Source organism: Ictalurus punctatus, chromosome 14 (assembly GCF_001660625.3).
Source record: "Ictalurus punctatus breed USDA103 chromosome 14, Coco_2.0, whole genome shotgun sequence".
In the NCBI taxonomy this organism is placed as follows: Eukaryota; Metazoa; Chordata; class Actinopteri; order Siluriformes; family Ictaluridae; genus Ictalurus; species Ictalurus punctatus.
In genome coordinates, this window is record NC_030429.2 from 10,478,380 (window position 1) to 10,484,252 (window position 5,873).

Sequence of the window (5,873 nt, forward strand, 5' to 3'; positions counted from 1 at the left end):
TGTACAAAGATAGTTAAATGGATGTTCTTTTGTTATTGTTGTTGTTTTTGAATTAAAATCTTGGATGTTGGGCTGACATTTTGTTTGATTTTCAGTCTCTTCTCATAAGTATGAGCATGACTCATGAACAGTTCAATATTACAGTGATGTATCTGATCATTTAATTCACCAAAATTCCAGCAAGATTGATGAATAATGTAGACATGCAATTTAATGAAATTTTAGTGAAAGACAAGCTTTCTGTGCAATCTTCACAAGCATGCACCTGTGGTTTATGTCTCACCCTTTCTTCAGTACATAATCTCATCTGTATGCTATAGGCTTGTACCTAAGAATGTCTGCAGTAATCATAAAAACGTCTGAGTTACGCATGTAACCCTGATCCCTGAGAAGGGAACGAAACATTGCATGAGCTTAACGCTGTGAGAAGAGCCTTTGCGCGTGACCGGTATCTGAAGTCTCTGTAAAATCATGCCTATTTTAAAGGCCTGCCGTTGTGAGGTGATGTGGCATTTTGTGCGTCGAGTGAATATAAAAGAGCACCTGTATACCACGTCATAAGCTTATTTTTATCTGAAGCAAAGACACAATTTACAGGCATACCCCAGTATGACGAAGCTAGGCAATGTCTCGTTCCCTTCTCAGGGAACAAGGTTACATGCATAACAGACATTTCCTTTCAAAGGGAACTCAACAATGTCTGAGCTTCACATTGTGGGAACAAGTATACCTGTATACACATCTGAGCCTGAGGGTCACTACAAGACCCTCAAGCCTAGGTAAGAATCCATGTGCAAATTGTAATACCAAATGAATGTATGCAGCATAGACCACCCCGTCTACCAGGACAGAGCAGCATTTGGAGGATGCAGGTATTGATCCCGCTACCTCCCGCATGGTAAGCGAGCACTCTACCATCTGAGATAATCCCCCTTCCTTACCAATAAACTCTCCGCATTACCAGACAGGGTGTAAGATGAATGCCTGAGTAGATAAATGGATGAACCTTTACAGGCATCCCTACAAAGGTACTGAGGGATAGTTTCTGAAACTGAAAACAGAGCAGCATTTGGAGGATGCAGGCATCAATCCCGCTACCTCTCGCATGCTAAGCAAGCGCTCTACCTTCTGAGCTAATCCCCCTTCTTTAAAGCTGAGATCGCCGCATTACCAGACAGGGTGTAAAATGATTGGATGAGTTGATTAATATATGAACCTTTATAGGCATTCCTACAAAGGGATAGTTTCTGAAACTGAAAACAGAGCAGCATTTGGAGGATGCGGGCATCGATCCCGCTACCTCTCACATGCTAAGCGAGCGCTCTACCATCTGAGCTAATCCCCCTTCATTAAAAGCTAGATCTCCACATTACCAGACAGGGTGTAAAATGATTGGGTGAGTAGATTAATATATGAACCTTTACAGGCATCACTACAAAGGTACATGGGAATAGTTTCTGAAACTGAAAACAGAGCAGCATTTGGAGGATGCGGGCATCAATCCCGCTACCTCTCGCATGCTAAGCGAGCGCTCTACCATCTGAGCTAATCCCCCTTCATTAAATGCTAAATCTCCACATTACCAGACAGGGTGTAAAATGATTGGATGAGTTGATTAATATATGAACCTTTACAGGCATTCCTACAAAGGGATAGTTTCTGAAACTGAAAACAGAGCAGCATTTGGAGGATGCGGGCATCGATCCCGCTACCTCTCGCATGCTAAGCGAGCGCTCTACCATCTGAGCTAATCCCCCTTCATTAAAAGCTAGATCTCCACATTACCAGACAGGGTGTAAAATGATTGGATGAGTTGATTAATATATGAACCTTTACAGGCATTCCTACAAAGGGATAGTTTCTGAAACTGAAAACAGAGCAGCATTTGGAGGATGCGGGCATCAATCCCGCTACCTCTCACATGCTAAGCGAGCGCTCTACCATCTGAGCTAATCCCCCTTCATTAAAAGCTAGATCTCCACATTACCAGACAGGGTGTAAAATGATTGGGTGAGTAGATTAATATATGAACCTTTACAGGCATCACTACAAAGGTACATGGGAATAGTTTCTGAAACTGAAAACAGAGCAGCATTTGGAGGATGCGGGCATCGATCCCGCTACCTCTCGCATGCTAAGCGAGCGCTCTACCATCTGAGCTAATCCCCCTCCTTTTCACACTAAAATTTTTCACACTAACAACAGAGCAGAAATTGGATGATGGGGGCATTGATCCCACTATATCTCACATGCTTAGCAAGCAGTCTACCATCCAAGCTAATCCCACTGCACAAAAGCGAGGACCTCCTTATTACTAGACAGGGTGTAAGATTGGCTGTGTAGATAAATGTATGAATGTGTACAGCTGTTCCTAATAAGGAACTCAGGGACAGTTTTTGACTCTGCCAAGTTTTTTTGAGCCGGCCAGTAAGGTGCTACCAGCAGCAGACATAGACAATCTTGGTGAACTCTCGCTATAACTTGTGGGAGCAGAGTGATCAGGGACTCTTGACAACGTGTGTACCTTGGTGTCCAGCCCTAATGGTGCGGGAGGAATGAGGGCAATCCACAGCGGGCAGTGTGTTGTTTACTCAGAGGCGAAGACATCCACTTCCGCTTGGCCGAACCTCCATCATATGTACTCTCCCATTTATGGATGGAGCCCTCCAATCCCCGGGCCTCAGCCCCTGCCTCAGCAGGATGTCTGCACCCACATACTGGTTGCCCGGAATGCACATTGCACTTACTGACAAAAACTTTCCCTCTGCCCAGAGAAGAATTAGTTGCCCCTGCCTAAACAGGGGGCGCAAACGTAACCCTCCCTGGTAATCGATATATGAGACCACTGCTGTATTGTCTGTCACAACTAATACACGGCAAACTCTCAGCTGAGTGAGAAATAATGTCCGTGCTAGGAATACGGCCCACATTTCTAGGTGATTGATATGCCACTCTAGATGAGGGCCACTCCAGAGACCGTGAGCTGGACAACTGTCTAAGACCGTACTCTAGCCTATGAGGGAGGTGTCTGCCATTGCCGTCTTCCGATAAAGAGACGCCTCTAGAGTGTTACCTGAGGCTAGAAACTGGTGACACATCCAAACCTTTTTTTTTAGTGTAGATGGTTATGTATATGGCCAAATCACAGTTACACAGAAAACAACTAGTATTAAAGACGTCTTTAGCTTGTCCTTCTAGGGGAAATCTTATATGTAAACCCCTACAATAGAATGTCTTCTTAGTTGGGACTTCATATCATATGTCTACAAAGGAAAAAATGTGTTCTTTTCTGTAGTTAAAAAGAAACTGTGTCTTTACACAATCACAAGTGCACATTACAGGTTTAAGGTGATGATTAGATTTGGCAACTATACTCTGCACCTTATAAATTAACTGCCAGGAATGTTCTACTTGTGTGTGTACATGATTAGTAAGCTGTATAATAAAACTCCATAGCCTCCATAAGATGAACAGGGTTTCTCAAAACACCAACATATTCCTTAAACTTGTATGATTAAAAAGACAAACACTGCCTATTACGATTTATTCCCCTATTTGCTTTTTCTGTTTATTATTCCTCATTCTGTTTATTTGACACCTGCTACCTGTTAGGTCTGCCTTGGTCTCTTGTGTGTATTGTGTGTGGCACCTGAGAGCTTTTTAAAAGATGTGTGTGTAGCCTCTGGTCAAAAACTGTCTCTTGAGAAGAGCAATAGGGACCCATAAGGGTTTTCATGGAATGCCAGGGAGACTGATGTGGACACTTGTTCCGAAATGTGATTTACTCTTGCCTGCTGAGTGAGAGAATCTGGGTAAATAAGTGGCATGGAAACTATCGTCATAGAAACTGTTGTCCTGCAACAGTGCTGAAGGGGGTCAACAATGCTACAAAGCAAAAAAGGCAAAAGGCAAACCTAGAGAAGTCCAGAATAGTTAATGAAATCATTTCACAGGTTTTTAATGAGCAAAATTGTCATGTTTGGTGAGACGGGTAGTGACCCTTTTTCTGGTCTTCCAGCTGTAGCCAGTGTCTTCTTTCTCTAAAAAAAAAAACCCCAAAAGATATAGAATATTCTCATTAGGCTTGTGTCTGAACAATGTATTGCACACATAGTCATCTTCTGGCTTTTTCTCAAAAAGATCACACTGGGCCAAAGGTGTTGAGTGCTGTTAAAGCAGAGATTCCCAACCACCAGGCCATGGTTTAGTACCAAGCCAGGAATTATTTGATATATAGGAAAAAAGAATGTAATCATTGATACTTTATTTGTTTAAATCACTGGGATAAAAATACATTTCACAGTGTAATCAAAAGAGCCACGCGGTCTGTAACACTGTAAAGTGTTTTTTTTTTAATACAGTGTAAGTAAGGAATAAAAAACAACAGAGCATGCTGTTACAGGAAAATAATCAATGATGTAATGTGTGACTCAACTCAAAACTGAGTTATTGTTATGACCCAGAAGCTGATTATTTTCCAGTTACTGTATCTGCAATGTATCAGTCTGACACCACATCAAGTTTCCAAGAATTACAAGTTTTTCAGTAATTAAAGATTGACCCATTGTATTTTTTAATAAATTTAAAGTTACATTTAATGCTGTGAAATGTCCACAAAACATCCCCTCATCAGCTTTTCTTTATTTGTTCTTAAAGGTGATAAGGCGAAAAAAATGCAACTTGTCATATTATCAAGAAAGCAAAAAGTCCACTGTCCTAAAGACAGTGTTAAATTGTGTTTAAAAAAGACAGTGTTAAAATGTACAGCTTACCTCTGACAACACTGGAGACTGAAGAAAAATGGTAATTAAATATCTCCTTCAGAAAACCTAACTATTTTAACAATTGCGCATTGCAAAAAAAAACATTTTTGTTGAGCATTCATCATACAATTTCCTGTGTAAGTTGTTTCTATAGAAACAATAACATCTTAACATGAGTGCCTTAATGAACCTTGTAGCCAGCACTATCAGAACTGCTGTTTTGGAAAATTAGTCAACCCCTTCTTACCAATCAGAACCAAATATTCAACAACTCTGTAGGATAAAAAAATATTAAGTAACAAACAGAGACAAGATGCATTTTAATTCTGTCTATCAGGTAAGATCAGTCCTGTGCCCATATAACACTTACGACACTATGCTTCCTACTTTTTCCCACTTACAGCTGAAAGATCAATACAGTTCTAATTTTCTTTTTCCTGCGTGGGATCATTATTACTAAACAAGGCATCAGTATAGTGCAGTACTATAAGAACATTGAAATTTGGTAGTGAGGAATGTTAGCACTCACATGGCAGTGCAGCATGATGGTCACACAGAGCTCTCACAAACAACACGCATTGCTCAAAATGAGGGGGTGTAAAGGATTACATCATCTCTGAGTCTGATAATAAAACCCAAGAATTTAAAAGCCTGAGAAGCCAAGTTTCATCTATGCTTTCATACCTGCCAAATCAAACTACTGCCAATGGTGGCAATAAAGAGAGAATAGATATTAGCACTTTGCCTCACCCTTCTGTCACTGCATTGCATTGCGTATGCTTAAGCTTCTGCATTGTGGTTTTTCATTTGTTTGAATCTCTGTGTGTGCGCGCGTGCGTGCGTGTGTGTGCGCGCGCGCGTGTGTGTGTGTGTTTGTGCGCATGTGTGTGTGTGTGTGTGTGTGCGCATGTGTGTGTGTGTGTGTGTGTGTGCGCATGTGTGTGTGTGTGTGTGTGTGTGTGTGTGTGTGTGCGCATGTGTGTGGGTGTCTATGACATTGAAATCCAGAGCATGCTTTTAAGATTGATGTGTGGGAGGCAGACTCCCTATGGTGCCAGTGTAAGGAGGTGAGTATAGACATCAGCTTTTAATGTTTCTGTTGTACCTTCA

The 5,873-nt window shown here is 41.4% G+C and overlaps 1 long non-coding RNA gene and 4 other non-coding genes across 5 annotated transcripts; all 5 read right to left on the reverse strand.

Annotated features, from left to right (window-relative positions):
* Positions 1-1,272: 1,272 nt before the first annotated feature.
* Positions 1,273-1,345, reverse strand: trnaa-agc (transfer RNA alanine (anticodon AGC)). The gene has a single exon. It is a non-coding gene; the product is annotated as a tRNA-Ala (tRNA).
* Positions 1,346-1,482: 137 nt separating this feature from the next.
* Positions 1,483-1,555, reverse strand: trnaa-agc (transfer RNA alanine (anticodon AGC)). Its single transcript has one exon. It is a non-coding gene; the product is annotated as a tRNA-Ala (tRNA).
* A 129-nt stretch (positions 1,556-1,684) lies between these two features.
* trnaa-agc (transfer RNA alanine (anticodon AGC)) lies at positions 1,685-1,757 on the reverse strand. Its single transcript has one exon. It is a non-coding gene; the product is annotated as a tRNA-Ala (tRNA).
* Positions 1,758-2,096: 339 nt separating this feature from the next.
* trnaa-agc (transfer RNA alanine (anticodon AGC)) lies at positions 2,097-2,169 on the reverse strand. The gene has a single exon. It is a non-coding gene; the product is annotated as a tRNA-Ala (tRNA).
* A 1,785-nt stretch (positions 2,170-3,954) lies between these two features.
* On the reverse strand, positions 3,955-5,593 carry LOC128634892 (uncharacterized). Its single transcript, XR_008397800.1, has 3 exons — positions 5,514-5,593; positions 5,293-5,385; positions 3,955-4,040 (listed from the first exon to the last, which is right to left on the reverse strand). It is a non-coding gene; the product is annotated as an uncharacterized LOC128634892 (long non-coding RNA).
* Between the last annotated feature and the right edge of the window lie 280 nt (positions 5,594-5,873).